The following is a 16,392-nucleotide window of genomic DNA, read 5'->3' on the forward strand; positions in this document are numbered from 1 at the left end:
ATTTCCTGAACTGTAGAGTTCACAATTGTTATCCGATTTGAAAAAAAACCCTTTGAATATATCACCGTTACACCCTAATGATGGTTGAGTTCGAATTTCGTGAAAATCAGACCAAAACTGCTGGACAAAATGGCCACCCCTGGGAAATCGGTGACTCCGTCGGAAGTGTACATGACGAATACGATAGACTGTATAATATCGTTTTTCTAAGCTTGACTGATGTACCTTAAAAATACAAATAACCTCCCGTTAAGGTCATTCTCCCAAGTGGTCTAATCCCTATAAAATCATACATAACCCATGTCCTTTCCTATTCAACATTTATCGAGCAAGCTAAAACAAAAATCTGATTTTAACCCAAAATGACAAGTTTGACATCAGGAATGTTCAGAATACGAAAAAATATAGAAATATGATACACGAGTTGGTTGATTTGTGTCACTCATTACATCGCCATCTTTATGTGTCTCGGAGGATAGCTTTGGGTGAATTTGGGCAAATCGTGTCACTTTTATACGCCTTCGCAAGATGTGTTGGATAACTTACAAACAAGGTCTACAAAATAAACAACAAACTAAGAAATATCAAACATAAAGTCTGTTTATTTTGCGATATAGGTTATATTTTAATATCTTGTAATGGTTTGGATCTAGTTGTTTTCAAGAAGTACATATCAATATACATACATTATTGTAGTTTTGGGTTTAGATGAATATATTGTTGACTTAGAATTATATTTTATAAAGAAAGTACTGCATTTAATTAAATAAGTGCCTAATTATTACAATATAGTTTATTATGTTAAATATTGAATCTGATAATAGTTGCTCGCTGTACACTAGTGGATATATAGCATAACATAAACTAGTTTGTTTAAAACAAACTACAAAACGATTCTCCACATGCAACACCTGAAGAATAAAAAAAACCATGGTTTATATGATATAAATAAACAAGCCTTCATGAAACTCGTTCCTGGTCATAAAATTGACTTACTGTGTATATAAGAAAACAAGATTCGTTTAAAAAGCAATATGTTAGTTTTACATTATAATGTTAATCAAGTATATTTTAATTGACCGGCCTGTCCAACCTCGTAGGTTTTCTCCGGGTCCTCCGGTTTCCTCCCACTGCTAAAGACCCCTACGCGCAAGCAAATTATTGAAATAAAATTATGTTAGTCCCGAAATGGACTAGTTTGTGTTGAGTGGTCGTTAAACCCTCCCTCTCTCTCTCTCTCTCTCTCTCTCTCTCTCTCTCTTTAATTGATCGAAACAGATGTTTGACGATGCCACGTTGGTTCAATGACAATAGCCGAATAATCCCCTTGTTGACCAAAGACTTTATGCTTGAGTTTACTAAAAGACCCAACATGACATGTTATTACATTTTGTCCAGACTTGATTATATCTAATACATTAAGTGAATAAATGAAATGAAATGAAATGGGGTTTAACGTCCTACTGTTCTGCTCCTATGCTGGGCTAATGAAGACGGGAATACGCCATACAGTGTGCTATGAGGGAAATTTTGCTCGGGCAGTGACACTATCGCCTACTCTTATATCGAATTCCAACTGCCAAGGGATCTTTTACGTGCATTCCAATATATACACGGGACCTCGGTTTTTCGTATCATCCGAAGGACTAGACAGCTGTCCTTATCAGGCCATCCGTCCTGCATCACTGACAAGGGGGAACCACGCCGGACAATCGGGATGAACTTTCTCGGCCAATGCAGGGATGGAACACTGAACCTCCAGGCTAGCGAGCCAGCGTCTTACCCACTTAGCCACGTGATTCCCCCATTAAGCGAATAAAGTAATTTAAAAGTAGGTCTGATTTGAGTTTACTAAGTGTAAACCTTTAGTACACCATGTTAGTTAATAATAACATTATTGGGTGACGGCACGTGTTAAAGGCAGTCATCTTTTACAGAGATATTAGAAGACAGATTGGTTCACGTCATCTATCTGTGGAGTGCAGTCTAAAAAACATGTGACTGTTTTACGCTCAGGGTAACGCAGCAAGACGCACGTGTAAATGCAATACTACTCAGGTCGTTTCTCCACTGCGAAATCATTCTACCATGAAATGTAGCGCGAGGCACAGAAAAGGATAAATGAAAGAGCAGAAAGTATTTGTCACATTTCGCTTGACACGACTCGATAATAAATACCATTTTTCACATTTCGCTTCACAATACTCGATATAAATGTAATGTAAGTAACTTATTCAAACCTTTCCTCGGTGTATCGGTGAAGATCAGGAAAGTTTTGGTCGGGGGCCGCCTCGGCTGGGCCCCTCGACCAAAACTCTCCTGATCTTCACCGATACACCGATGAAAGTGTGCTAATAACTATTACGTTAATATGATTAATAAGATAATTGGGTGAATTTTGCTGTTTGTTATCATCTTATCTATCTTATTTAAATAAAGACGTTCATTGTTTATATATATACAAATCAGGTCATATTGATGGGTGATATATTCAAACCAGGTCATATTGATGGGTGATATATACATATATATACACACCAGGTCATATTGATGGGTGATATATACATATATACACACCAGGTCATATTGATGGATGATATATACAAATCAGGTCATATTGATGGGTGATATATTCAAACCAGGTCATATTGATAGGTGATATATTCAAACCAGGTCATATTGATGGGTGATATATACATATATATACACACCAGGTCATATTGATGGGTGATATATACATATATACACACCAGGTCATATTGATGGATGCTATATACAAACCAGGTCATATTGATGGGTGATATATACATATATACACACCAGGTCATATTGATGGGTGATATATTCAAACCAGGTCATATTGATAGGTGATATATTAAAATCAGGTCATATTGATGGGTGATATATACACACCAGGTCATATTGATGGGTGATATATACACACCAGGTCATATTGATGGGTGATATATATACACACCAGGTCATATTGATGGGTGATATATACAAATCAGGTCATATTGATGGGTGATATATACACACCAGGGGCCTGTTTCACGAAATTTTAACTAAGATAAAATCCAAATTTTAGTAATTTGATTAGATAATATTAGATTGATTTTAGTGCTTAGCCAATCAAAATTGAAGTATCTACTAAAATTTGGATTTTATCTTTAGTTAAAATTTCGTGAAACAGGGCCCTGGTTATATTGATAGATGATTATAAATAGAATAGTGAATATTTACGTCCACAGTATCCACCAACACATGGGTTACCTCGACAATCATTGTCTTCGTCACATTGTACTATAAACATAATTAATCATAATTAATATATCATTACACACACCAATACCAAACTATGTATCAAAACATGTGTGCAATCCAGATGAAGAGGTGGTGGTGGGGGGGGGGTGTAACAGCCCTCGACTCGAATGATTAGGTCCTCCTTTCCTGACTAACACTGCACACTTTGTAACAACCGACTGGTTAAAGCAATAACTACTTGCATGGATAGCGGGCCTTATAATCAAAACCATGTGCGTATGACCACTCGGCCACCCAGCCCCCTTTTTAAAGATCAAATATTGGCCAATATTCTGTTTAGTAAACGGCGTTCTTATATACGACCTTACAGTGTTAATCTCACCAGACAGATAAAATTTGATAAAATATTTGCAACAGACTCTGAATTCTTTCAGGCTAGGAGTACACACTAATAGAGATGGACTTGATTTACAGATTTCTAAATATATTATCTTGACAAAAAAATAAATACATCGGGTTTGTATAAATGAATGATCCACTGCCTATAGTATGTATATACATGACCCACTGTCTAAATATATCGGGTTTGTATGAATGGCCGACTGTCTATTATATATATAAATAGCCAGGGTTTGTATAAATGACCCACTGTCTATAATATAAATCATATTTACCGAGACAAACACCATCTGAACATGTCAACATGTACTGGTTCTATGAATGTAGCTCAACTAAACATTCTCAAATTATATAATATTGTAAGTTTATAAAGCAATACATACCTATATCTGAACAAAACATAAGTATGCCATCTATTAGACCGCAATTCTCACCTGAAATATAAAACATGTATATAATATCAATTGAACACCAAATTAATGGTAAATTTTTTGTGGGTGCTAACTCTATGATGCAGAAATTCCCGGATTGTGTTGAAACTTTGAATACATGTGATCAACATGCAAAAGATGGCCACGCCCTGTTTTCAGACTGGGAGCCACGGTGGTGGCTAGGTGGTTAAGACGCCGACTCGCTAGCCTAGAGGTCGGGTGTTCGATCCCTGCATTGGCCGAGAAAGTTCATCGGGCTTTTCCGACGTGGTTTCCCCTTATCAGTGATGCAGAACGGAGGGCCTGGCAAGGACAGCTGTCTAGTCCTTCGGATGAGACGGAAAACCGAGGCCCCGTGTGTACATTGGAATGCACGTAAAAGATCCCTTGGCAGTTGGAATTCGATATAAGAGTAGGCGATAGTGCCGCTGCCCGGGCAAAATTTCCCTCATAGCACACTGTATGGCGTATGCCCGTCTTCATTAGCCCAGTATAAGAGCAGAACAGTAGGACGTTAAACCTCATTTCATTTCATTGTTTTCAGACTGTATGGTCAAACGGTAATGCTATTGATTAAATCGTAGTTAAAATATCAACAGTTTGTAAACCTTGTGAAATCAGTAAGACGTGCTGCTCCACAATTTTTAGCAAGATTTCAAGATTTTTATAAAGTCTTGAAAATGTTGAACAGTTTCGATGATACTTTTCACTAATTCATTGTATTTGATCTTGAGTTTAAATTTTAACAGTTTATAAAGTTAAAGATAAGGGTCTAGCTAATGTCATTTAACTGTTTGTAAGTTCGTTAGCAATTCAATTCTGCGGTACCAGTTTTAATCAACGAACAGGTAACATGTTATACTTACTTCTGACTACACAAGCATCATCAATACACACTTCATTGTTAGTTTCATTACATCGTTTACCTGCACAATTGGTAGCTGAAAAATACAATCAAATTACAAGTTAGATGCACGATATACTTATTGACGGTGGCTAAGTGGGTAAGACGCTGGCTCGCTAGCCTGGAGGTCGGGTGTTCGATCCCTGCATTGGCCGAGAAAGTTCATCCTGATTTTCCCGCGTGGTTTCCCTTGTCAGTGAAGCAGGACGCAGGGCCTGACTCACAAGGACAGCTGTCCAGTCGTTCGGATGGGACGAAAAACCGAGGTCCCGTGTACACATTGGCATGCACGTAAAAGATCCCTTGACAGTTGAAATTCGATATAAGAGTAGGCCATAGTGCCGCTGTCCGGGCAAAATTTCCCTCATAGCACACTGTATGGCGTATGTACGTCTTCATTAGCCCAGTTCGGAGCAGAACAGTAGGACGTTAAACCCCATTTCATTTCATTTTCACTTTTTTTCTTATTTACCTATTTAGCCATATTAACAAATGGTAGCCATGCACGATACGGACACATTTTGCAAGAGATGGATCGAGAACAATTTAAAAAAAGCGATTTGTCGTACAACCAGGGGCCATAAAGCTGGATGTTACACTGTTAAAATTATATGTATATTAACAGTTATAAACATAGTAAAAACACAGTGTCGAGTTTTCACATCACATGGTTATTTCTATTAAAGATACATTATGGGAGATTCGATAACGAGTTGTCAGTTCTCATTATAATAATTCAAAACTAGATAACGTAAAGGCAATTTGCTGAAAATTTCATTCAAATTGATCCACTATGAACCGAGAACTAAGCGAATCAAATTTCTGCCTAGCCTCGGTCATCATTACTAAAGTCAGTACGATAAACAGCATAGTCTCGATTATCCATTTAATCGTTTAGTGGAGAAGGAAAGTTATGCAGTAAATCGGCTCACAATCCACTTAAGATCACAGGCTAGCGATGCCATCTAGAGTTGATTATGGTCTGGATAAGTTAATTAATGTCTAATTAATAATTTAGATAACATTTCAGGCCTAAAGATTTAGCTCTTGCATAATGCATGTTTAAAGTAGCTAAGTCTCTAACTCAATATCATCCAAAATCTTCAACATTGAAAACACAAATTATTTGTCAATTTAAATCAACATTGATGCTGTGATCTTACCGGAAAAAGATGGGCTTCTGATATCCAATATTTAAGACAAAATAAACATTTTGCCATTGGTGCACGAATCATGTACCATAATGCGTTTCAGCTCCAGTTCTAGCAAGAGACTCGAGGAACGAGGCTAAACATATTGCACCAAACCAGACGGCGTATGTAGACTGGAATAACCAGGCGCTAGAAATTTGCATTCGATTGAGACTGCGGGCTTATTTCGCGGAACATAACTGATTTGAAATTAGAGTAAAAACGGAAACCATTGAATGTATAGCAGTTTATATACATTCATATTACAGTATTATATGAGTTGCGACCCACTTGTGTCAACTTCTAGGTCCCAAATGTTAGCGATTTAGCTCCTTTAAATTAAACACAAAGTAAATGCATATGAATACAAGGCTTATGTAAGATTACATCAAACGTAACGTGGAACTATAACCATATATGTCATTTTACAAAATCTGAGCTGTGCATTAACAGAAATATTATTTTTACTGCAAATTGTAAATTTACTGTCAAATAATGGGCACATTGGTATTCCCCTTTTAAAGGCTCAATACCACTCTTGTTGTAACTGAATAATATGTCCCAATCTTTATTCTGGTCAACAAATTGCACTATTTTACAATATTCCAATTAATTGATGATACAAATTTCATCTTAACGCACCTAATTTAAAAAAATGGAAAAATTCAACTAAATGATTTGAAAAGCCTGACGTAAAGCTTTTCAAATGTGACTTGGATTTGAAAATATTTTTGAACCTCTGGACAAGTAAAATGGGATTTAATGGATAATTTACACAACAGGTGGGACACTAACACATCTAGTACTTAGAATAAGGCTATTTTTTATTTTCTGGAGCTGTCAAGCCAGCAAGAGTGTTTTTTGTCCCTTTAAACACATGTATAATTTTGAGAACATATTTACTGTTCTGTCAGTCAGTTTAGTTAGTCTATTTTAGAGAAATGGGTTATTGAAAATCTGAATGCACCTAATAATAAGCCATACATTGTGTTGTGTAGGGCATTTTGCTTGGACAGTGTCACCCCACCTACTCTTTCCATCGTTTGATGTTGCTTTTTCATGCTCGACTGAAAGGTCGCCAAAACTTTCTATGTTGGCCAGGATCTAACCTAGAACTACTTAGCCACGCTGGGAGAGCCATGTTCCCTTTAGTAAGTTTACCTCGGCAAATTATATAATATGTAAATCTACACTAGAATGGTAAATTTACTTGCAGAAATATTGCTATTTGTAACGAGGTATAATTACACAATATAGTTTTACCAATTTATATAAATGGTGATTTTACATGTAAATTTACCTTGGGTGTATAATAGCTAGAGGTAAAGTTATAGACTGTGAAATAACATCCAATGTTAAAATACAGTTGTGATGATGGCAACATTTTTGCCAGCTTAAAAAGGGTAAAAATACATAATAATTTAAACAGTGTACGGCCCCGACTTGCGACAATATCAAACGGAACCAAGATCTTTGGTATATAAACATACATTTTAAGTTTCATCAAAATTGGATAACGTGACCTTTCAGGCGTCCATAATCTAAAAAAACACAATTTTTCGTACAATCAGGAGGCATAATCCAGGACGTTGCGGTCCGATATGCGCGAAAATATCGGCAGGGGCCCCTGAGATCTTTTTGGATACAAACATATATTTTAAGTTCCATTAAAATCAGATCAAAATTGTGACCTCTAGAGGGTTCACAACCTTGTTATTACATACTTTTACACTATTTGCGTACAAGGAGCGGCCATTTTATCTGGCAATTCCTGTCCGATATTCCCGAAATTCGTACTCGTCTGTCATTATAATCTAACAATGTTTTTTTTAAATCGGATATAAATTGTGACTTCTAGATATGCCAATATCGAGAGGAACCGAGATATCAACCTATATTTTAAGTTTCGTCAAAATCAGATTAATATGATAGAGAGAGAGAGAGAGAGAGCGAGAGAGAGAAATGGGGTTTAACGTCCACTTGACACAAACTAGGTCATTTCGGGACTAACACATAGTTCAATTTTATTTCAATAATTCGCCTGCGCGTAAGGGGTCCTTACCATTGGAAGGAAACCGGAGGACCCAGAGAAAACCCACGAGGTTGGACAGGCGACCCTACTCCTTGTCACGTACAACTGGGGAATCGAAACCCCGCCAGTTGACTCAATGACAGACCGTATGATACAGCGCAGCGCGCATGTGCTAACCATTCGGCCATCCAACCCCCCAGATTAATATGATAACCTGTAGGGTATCCACAAACAAATGTGAACAAACGGACAGAAACACCGACGACAACATCCGTCCACATGAAAATGTGGATGTATAAAATGATTGAAGGGACAATAACACTCTTGCTGGCTTGAAAGCTCCAGAAAATAAATAATATCTCTATCTAAGTACTAGATGTTTAAGTGTCCTACCTGTTGTGTAAATTATCCATTACATCCTATTTTACTTGTCCAGAGGGTTCGAAAATATTTTTAAATCGAAGTTTCATTTGAAAAGGTTTACGTTAGACGTTTCAAACCATTATGTTGAATTTTTCAAAATGTTTAAATAAGGTGTGTTAAGATGAAATTTGTATCATCAATTAATTGAAATATTCTAAAATAGTACAATTTGTTGACCAGAATAAAGATTGGGACATATTATTCAGTTACAACAAGAGTGGTATTGAGCCTTTAAGTGACATTTAACAAAACATTCGAAGGAATATGTCTAGTTAATCCACAAATTATATGAGTGAAATTTAAATTTGATCAGTAAATAGATATCTTACCATCGGTGTTACATTTTATTAGAGCACAAGTTCCCCCGCTAGCGTCACACTCTGTCACATTACAGACTCTCCCTGTAAAATAATATTATAATACTGTTAATATAAATAAACACTCATTATTAGATATGTGATAAATCATTGCACCCTGGATGTTAATCGCAGCATCTGATCATATGATTCACCACCTGGAACAGTGATCATTCAATAGAGAGATACAACTCACAACACAATGTCCACGTAAACATTTCACATTCAATCTAAAGTAATAATACTTTGTCCTTTTTGTTCCTAATATATTTATCTGATAGGTTACCGCCTCTGACAAGTTTAAATCTATAGTTATCGTCTGTCATTGCACCAACTGAAATTCTGTCATTCTAATAGCAACTTTGTTTTTATACACGTCTACAAGGTGGCTTTCATTAATCAAATCATAGTTAACATGTAAATATGATTTTGTCTCACCCCCTTTCACCGGTGTTGTGCCTTCTTCAGAATCTGAAATAGAGACAAAATCAAGGACAACGTGGCATCCATTAATTATGGGGATCACGTGGCTAGCCTGGAGGTCGGGTGTTCGATCCCTGCATTGGCCGAGAAAGTTCATCCAGATTTTCCGGCGTGGTTCTCCCTTGTCAGTGATGCAGGGCGGAGGGGCTGACAAGGAAAGCTGTCTAGTCGTTCGGATGGGACGAAAAACCGAGGTCCCGTGTACACATTGGCGTGCACGTAAAAGATCCCTTGGCAGTTGGAATTCGATATAAGAGTAGGCCGTAGTGCCGCGGTCCGGGCAAAATGCCCCTCATAGCACACTGTATGGCGTATGCCCGTCTTCATTAGCCCAGGTTAGGAGCAGAACAGTAGGACGTTAAACTCCATTTCATTTCATTTCATTTCATTTCCATTAATTATACTTTAGTTAGAATGTAAATATGATGTTTCCTGGTCATCTTTAATTGTGGTTGTGTTGCAATTTTCTAATTCGGTAAAACGTGGCGAATGGGTCAACACAACAGCCATGGCTGGAAAAATCACAGAAATCAACAGATCGAAACAGTCTGATTCGAAAGGAAAACTTGAAGATAGGAGATAACTCTGATAGTAATAAATTTAATTCAGTGAAAATCAATATTATTGTGCGTCTTATGATCATAAACACTGTTTATAAATATCAAGCTAATCGACTTAAGTCTTAATTAAAACTGTGTTATTAATTGTATCCAAAATACGTGACGGGCAGGCGAGCGATCAAATTGTACTAGTCCTCCGAATTCATCTAAAGGCGACAGTGCAGCAAATAGAAAATTCATCCTAGCTTTTCTCTGCGACCATAAAACTGTATTTTTACAGTGTAACAATATGTGCACATTACACAGGGAGCAAGTTAGTACAAGCTTACCTTGGCAAAAGGCTCCTATAAATGTAACAGAGTGATTTATACCTGAAGTTGACGTTTATATTGTGTTCGTTATTTATTTTTAATAAATAACCTGTTGTGACAATCTGATCTATAACTGAAGTTGATGTTTAAACTCTCGACAACTTCTGTGAAGACACGTTCTTAATAAACATCTAGTTTATTCAAGATGTTCTTGAACAAGCTACACATGATCCGCGTGTAACACTAGACTGAACTTCAAAGAGAATGTATCATATATACCTTGACCTGACAATGACTTTTAAAGAAATATGCAGTTTAATTACAAACACCATAATTGATAATAAACAATACCATATATGATTATCACTCCTGCCACCTCAGCTAATTGTTAGAGGCTTTATAAGCAGACGTTTACTGACAGCAAGTCAGACTTGGAATAGAGCTTCCACCGATTTATGTCTATTTCATGTTCTCAATAAATGTTTTATACATTATGCTGATATTCTGTTATCTGTAAGAAAGTGTTACATAAATCCAAGAGGACAGCTACAATTTGCAACAAATTCTGATGGATAACACGTGCCATTATTTACACAGGGGTCGTATACATGACAGGGATTTACTAAAAATAGATTTAAGAAATGTAGACCTCACATACGTTAGTAAACATGTATGTGAAACAGTTAGTGATCATAATTCCAATTGTTAATAAAGTGATAATGTAATATGGATATTTCTTATTTAAACGAGGATAATGGCGAGTTAGAAATTACCAGGGATTTATACATACATTATGCAAGAGTTAAATCGGTCAATTGCAAGTCTTTATTCAGGCTTCAGATGTTATAGAAATTATTTATTAGACCTTTATTTACATGACAAGCTCAAAATCAATTCTGTAGACACACGGATGGCTTGCATTTAAACAGTCGTCCATTTAAAATTATATTAATAAATGGCTAACCAAGCTAACGTTTACCGTTAGTCACTGACGTCACTACCGGAGACTGCCGATGGAAGGCCTGCCAAGCGAAGGTACCGTAGCCATTGAGAATGTTACTTGATAAGAGAATATGTGGGTGGAGTAATCGTCTGTCAATCAAACGATCGGCAATTCTTGTAGACGGTGCGGACACAATTATAAGTAATTATAGTGGCATCTGACTGTATAGGATGTTAGTGAAATGGTCCAATGAGTAGCAGATAAACGAGGGAATAATATTCAATAACCCCGTTTACATTACAAATTTTTAAGCGTGCCAGGAACGGTACCAGGCACGGCACGGTTAATTTTTTTAACATAAGCGAACCGTACTGAGTACCGTGTCAATCTGGCCCACTGAAATGAGGTGGTCTCGGCACAGTACCAGGCGCGGCGCGGTTAAATTTTCTTAGTGTAAACGCTATCCTGTCTGAGCACGTTTTCAGTATGAATAACTGCGCATGCGCGGAACGAACCTTGACCATTTTCCCCTGCAAACTTTGACAGTTCTGTCATCAGTTCTGTCAAAATGGCTGCTCAAACTAAATCAACCATCATAATTGTTTTCATCTGGGTAATTTGTATAGGGACTGAAATTAACTTTTATGTGAAGAGTTCCACATTTGGCGTGCTTGGCACGGTTCAGAGACCGGTTATTTTAGATTAATGTAAACGGGTCAATTTCTTGAAATTTATCGCGGCCTCATGGTACCGTGCCCAGAACGGCACGCTTATCGCAGCCAAGTGTAAACGGGGCTAATGGCAATGAATTTATACTAGACTGTCTTGTGTATAAAAAATATACTAGCAACTGTAAAGGAGGTCGATTATATGTAGGTTTTATCGATTTTAGGTGCGTCTCTGTCCGAATTAATCGATACATTGTTAGAGCATTATTACATTGTCCAATGATTTTTATTTTACAAAGTATTTACATTATTGTAAAGATTTAATTCAGATGTAATGGGCGAAATCTTATTTTAATCTGGTGTCAAACAAGGCTACATCCCGAGTCCTTTCAGGTTTGGTTTGTTCATAAATGAGCTTGTTGGCTGGTCAATCAAGGGTGACTAAATTATTATGACAATAAAGAATGTACGTAACTTACCGTCACAGTTTTCTCCTAAATATCCTGTAGCACAATTACAGCTGTAACCGTTATCAACTGGTGAACAAGTGCCATTATTTTTACACGGGTTAGGTAGACACACATTCACTAGAATTAAATATGCACAAATAATATAAACATCATGGCCGGTTTCTCTACAAAAGTATTCGCCCGTGCATTAGTTCCCTGTATATCTGTAAATACAATCAGTTTAACCCTCCCTCCCTCCCCCTCTCTTCTCTCCCGGGAAATTATTGATACACAATGTATATACAATTTATCTTACCGTCACAGTTTTCCCCTAAATACCCCGGAGTACAACTACAGCTGTAACCGCTATCAACTGGTAAACAAGTACCATTATTTTTACAAGGGTTTGGAGTACAGGCTGATCCTAGAATTAATAATATTAACCTAAGTAACAACTCTGATAGTTTTTCTATTACACAGTTATACATTAATTACTTGGTAAATGTTATAAAGGATTGACACAAAAAATTTAACGTTTATAAAAGTGAAACATAAAATGTGGGCGTAAATATTTGTTTACCACGATGAAGATCATTTTGAAATGGGTTAATAAATAGAACAGCGTTCTATAATCATTGTACCCACAGAAGAATATCAATGCCTGAGTGAAGGTGCGGGAATGGTGAATCAAACATATTCTTCACCGTGATGGGATCCCAAGGAAACCAGTTTGTCAGAGGGCCCAGAGCTACCCAGTCAACCCGGACAACAATGGACGTCACTTGGGGTTTGTTGTGTTTTGATAAAGCATGCCAGACATTATATTATATAGGTCGGCAGTCCAACTGTACAGGGAGTCATTGGTCGAGAAAGTTCATCCAGATTTTCCGGGATGGTTCCCAGTTCGGAGCAGAACAGTAGGACGTTAAACCCCTTTTCATTTAATTTCATATCCACCTGTACAGTGTAATCGAAAACAACAAATCTTTGAAAATAGAAAATAAATATTTAAAAATAACAAAAGCTCACCTTTGCAGCAGGATTCACACAGATGAGCCTCTTTTACCTCTGAGCAACTGATGCATCTTGGATTTCGCATCCCTCCATATCGTGCCCAAGGCCACCCACTGTTTTGTCCAGAGACATTCACAACAGTGGTCAAGACCAACGCAATCCACAAAATAACATGCATTGTGATACTATACTATTAAAAAAAAGTAGGGGATATTTGATTTTGGGGGCATAATACTAAAATATGCAAATGACTACGAAAAAAGTCACTATAGAACCTAACAGAAGAAACATTTCCAGTTACATGTGACGCCCAAACGCACCAATAGCTACCGCATGGAATGCAGGTGATGCTTGGGATCATCATGGGGGTCCAACCCAAGATTTGCACGACTCTGACTTTGAATGTTACAGTCATTGTGGCATTGAATTCCAGGGTGGAAACATCAGTTTAATTGTTTTAGTGACCAGAAAACAAATTTTGATATGCGTCGGCTTACCCAAAATGAAAGGTTACGTGCCCTTGGCATGCTACAGATCGGCACAACACAGGCGGTTGTGGCGCGGACGATGAATGTTTCTCATGGTCCAGATACCGAGATACACAATCTGTACAGGACAGACCACGCTCAGGTCGACCAAGGGCGACAACTCAAGCCCAGGATCGATTTATCCGTACCTTGGCCTTGAGAAATCGTGTCATCACAGCAAATCAGATCGGCGCTCGTCTTCAAACAGACACTGGTGTGAGAGTGAGTGGCCAGACGATTCGGAATCGACTGCATAGGGGTCACCTTCGCGCCCGACGTCCTCGCGTGATCCCTTGTTTGAGAGATCATCACATTCAGGCAAGACGTCGTTGGTGTAGGGATCGTCAACACTGGGATAATCGACGCTGGAGCAATGTGATGTTTTCAGATGAGTCAAGGTTCACTGTTGATTTTTTGGACAGACGTAGGAGGGTGTGGCGTCGTCGAAACGAGCGCTTCCAAGACGTTAACGTCATCAGACATGATCGATTTGGGGGTGGTTCTGTTATGGTGTGGGGAGGCATCACTGTTGCTGGAAGAACGGCTTTACATGTTGTTGCAGAGCGTGTTACAGGCCAGTACTACCGGGACAACATCTTGGCAGTCCATGTTGTGCCGTTCGCACGACGTCATGGCCGCCGTTTCATCTTCCAGGATGACAACGCAAGATGTCACAGGGCCAGGATCGTTACAGGTTACCACCAGAACATCACCACATTACCTTGGCCAGCACTGAGTCCCGACCTCTCCCCCATCGAGCATGTCTGGGACATGCTTGGACAGAGGTTACGTCAACGTCAACAACGTCCTGCCAATGTCCAAGAACTTGCTGCTGCGTTGCAACAGGAATGGGACAATCTGGACCAAAATGACCTTAGACGTCTCATTAGGAGTATGCCACGTCGGATCAATGCTTGTTTGGCAAACAGAGGAGGATTTACCCGTTACTGACTTGGTTGTGATGCTGTGGTAACTTTGCTGTTTGACCCCGGGTATCATTTTACCCTTATAATGGTCAGTCTGTGCCTTACTTAGTCTAACGATCATTTGGAATAAATCGATGAATGTGAACTTCATTTCATTTTGTCATTTGTTTCTTCGTCAGTTTCATTAGGTGACTTTAATAACACTTAAAAATCAAATATCCCCTACTTTTTTTGAATAGTATATAATGCTATACTATAGCGCAAGAGTACGTAAAACAATTAGACTGTTGAACGCGTAGTTTATCGTTTGTTTTATACACAAATACCTGATCACATGTGTTCTTTTGTACATTATGTTTTTGGCGGATTCTCCCAGTAAATAATATGCATAAGTTGTGCTTGGAAGTAAAATCTATAACTTTTATTTGGTCGTTAATTTTAGATCTGAAGGTTTTAGCAATCAGCTTCTTGTCGACATGTTGATTTGATTTTATTCCCGGAAATAATATTTTATATTTGGATTGTTAGTGTTTCCTCCTTGAACGTGATTGGTTATTCAAGATAAACGTGGCTTAAGGACAGTCATTGTCCATGATGCACGGTATACCCAGGCTAATGACTGGAAACTATAATAATAGGAAACGAATTCAGGTCAATGTTATATAAATTCAAGCAATAAACAAAGCACGGCTAGCCATGAATGTACATCCACTTATATGATTGGTAAGATCGTGTAGGCCGTTTTACAAGAATTGTTGGCGCAGTCGAGGAGGAATTCAACAACAAAAGACCCCCTCCCCATCCCATTTCGCTTAAGAGTAGCAACGCTTATTGCGGAAATCAAGACAAATATGTTTGTACATTTACAAACAAATTCTTTAATCGGCTTAAATCGATTGCAACACATGTTTAAATATTTATATCCTCAGCAGTTAATAACCTAGCTAATGATTGGTTATATCATATCCAGTTACCATGAAATATAGATTTATTATATATCTTTACAGATACTTACAGGGAAACATTATTGTCATTTTAATAAATAATAATAATAATAATCGTTTTCTATAGCGTTGAACATTCAGTCAGTCTGACTGTTCTGTGGAGCTTTACAATGTAGATGTGATTATAAAAAAAACATACATGTACATGTATATACAAATAAACAAAAGAATACAAAGGAATAGCCAAGTTGCAATATACAAATGGAAAGTGAAGCATTTAAATTATAGTTCAAACGTTTGGGTAAAAAACAGTGTTTTTAGACGTCGTTTAAATATAGCCAAGTTTAGACTTTGTTTTGACTTCCAGAGACAATTTGTTCCATTCTTTGGTGTTGCGTTTTACAAACTGTTATAGTCACGTGCCATGAGCAATATAAGGACGTCGTTTAAATATAGACTATTTTGGACTTCCAAAGGCAATTTGTTCCATTCTTTTGGTGCTGCGTTTTACAAACTGTTATAGTCACGTGACTTGAGCAATATAAGGAATGACTTGAAAACTATAATA

General features: G+C 37.6%; 1 long non-coding RNA gene across 1 annotated transcript; it reads right to left on the reverse strand.

The window, feature by feature from the left end:
* Positions 1–603: 603 nt before the first annotated feature.
* On the reverse strand, positions 604–13,611 carry LOC126825340 (uncharacterized). Its single transcript, XR_007681904.2, has 9 exons — positions 13,443–13,611; positions 12,730–12,837; positions 12,444–12,551; positions 9,438–9,470; positions 8,973–9,044; positions 4,961–5,035; positions 4,047–4,097; positions 3,244–3,303; positions 604–911 (listed from the first exon to the last, which is right to left on the reverse strand). It is a non-coding gene; the product is annotated as an uncharacterized LOC126825340 (long non-coding RNA).
* Between the last annotated feature and the right edge of the window lie 2,781 nt (positions 13,612–16,392).

This window comes from Patella vulgata, chromosome 6 (assembly GCF_932274485.2).
Source record: "Patella vulgata chromosome 6, xgPatVulg1.2, whole genome shotgun sequence".
Taxonomy (NCBI): Eukaryota; Metazoa; Mollusca; class Gastropoda; family Patellidae; genus Patella; species Patella vulgata.